At 33.9% G+C, this 2,034-nt stretch overlaps 1 protein-coding gene across 1 annotated transcript in view; it reads left to right on the top strand.

The window, feature by feature from the left end:
- The window catches only part of phyh (phytanoyl-CoA 2-hydroxylase), a 21,491-nt gene that overhangs the window by 1,042 nt on the left and 18,415 nt on the right, over positions 1-2,034 (top strand). The gene's annotated exons all lie outside the window — the stretch shown is intronic.

Genomic DNA, 2,034 nt, shown 5'->3' with positions numbered 1-2,034 from the left:
GTTTGGCAGGTGAAATGAGCTGTCAGCCCGTTTAATTAATCAATCTCACTGAATACAAAACTGATTTTCATGGTTTTTTTTGCTGTAATGGTCATATATGTAGCTATGATACAGGACACATGATTAGGCGTATTTTAATATTCATAGTGTGCTTAACAGTAACAGAATATTCTGATTTGATATAAATTCACCAGACGTCCGAGATCAAAACTGGGAACATAATCCCCAAAAAGGGAGAAAAACTGGGACATTTCCAGTTTGACTATCAATCTAATTGAAAAACCTAATGTTGTGTTTTTAAAAACTGAACAGGGACAGAGGTAGGTTTCTTCTGTATTTAGTCAGGGACAGACAATCAAAAACGGGGACTGTCCCCTAAATCCGAGGACGTCTGGTCACCCTAGACCATAGACCAGACATCCTCGGTGTATCTATCATTGTAAATGATAGGTATTTGCAAAATACCCTACAACAATTGTGATGTAGGCTATAATAAAAACCCCTAATCATATGTGATGTAGGCTATAATAGGTATAAATACCCCATCACATTTGATGTAGGCTATAATAGGTATAATACCCTATCACATATGTGATTGGCTATAATAGGTATAATACCCCTAATCACATTGTGATGTAGGCTATAATAGGTATAAATACCCTAATCACTATGTGATGTAGGCTATAATAGGTATAAATACCCTAATCACATATGTGATGTAGGCTATAATAGTATTTTGCCAATCACACTTATAATATGATAGGGAGAGAAACAGATAGTGACCGTAAATTCAGATATTTAAATTCAAGAGACAATATGATTATATTTAGAGTCTACTTGAAGCTTTTTTTTATATATTTGTCTCTCTCTCTCTGTCACACACACCACACACACACACACACACACACACACACACACACACAACACACACACAACGTTGTTCTGCCATCGCCCTCGGACCTTGACATTTAGCAGCCGCACTCTCAACACACACAGACGCACACACACACACTAGGGTTGCACAACATTGACAGAATGTGTATATTGCATCATCGATATGAATTCCGATATTTTTAAACATGTAAAATTACAAAATAGATTCATAACAAATTCAAAAAGTTTTCTTACAACAAAGGTTTATTTCAACTGACAGTCATATTGGAATGGTCCAACATAAATAAATAACTAAGGACCATGTCTACAGAACAGGACGTGTTCTACGGTTGGACAGTATAAAATATATGAATAAGTTAACAGGACAGCTCCAAAATAACTATAATTGCATACTTATAGCACCTTTCAATTTAATTGATAAATGACCAGTTGTCTCAGCTCTTTACAAAAGTATTTGGAAGATCCACCTCTTTTACGTTGTGTTGACTCTACTCAAGCACATTGCTATTGAAAAGGCTATATATATATTTAATATCTAATATATAATATCTATATATATAATATATATATATATATTCAGTTATGTATGTAGTATATATTATTATGTAGGTATAGTATGTTTTTTATTTATAATATATGTGTTTATATATAATAATTATATATATATTTTGTTATTATAAGAGTAATTGTAAGTCTTATCAACACATCCCAACTAAACCAGAGACAATCCCAATGTAATAACAACATAAGCATACATTACTGCTGCTGCTTTAGGACCCCAGAATAACGTAGTGTCATACCACTTATATAACGATATTGCGTTGATATATCTTCACCCCTAACAAAGCACGCGTACCAGTACTTATTTAAAGTAGCAGTATGAAATGAAAGTGGCAGTTTTTATTTTAAACTGCACATTTACTAGGTTGAATCTCCCTTTAAAACTCGCAAAACTTAACTTATGTAGAAAATGCTTTACCGAAACCCAGAGTGGAAGAGATAAGGCATAACAAAAAGTTTCTGACAGGAATATGCTGCACAGATTTCTCGCGCTCACTAACCCGGAAGTGGACAGAATTTAACCCGAAAATGGGCGGGGCTTTAACAATATGTTATTTTAAGCATGCAATTGATATGGGT

The sequence above is a fragment of the Etheostoma spectabile genome, chromosome 23 (assembly GCF_008692095.1).
Source record: "Etheostoma spectabile isolate EspeVRDwgs_2016 chromosome 23, UIUC_Espe_1.0, whole genome shotgun sequence".
Lineage (NCBI taxonomy): Eukaryota > Metazoa > Chordata > Actinopteri > Perciformes > Percidae > Etheostoma > Etheostoma spectabile.
The sequence above is the reverse complement of the archived record's forward strand: the minus strand, read 5'-3'. Positions and strand labels throughout refer to the sequence as shown.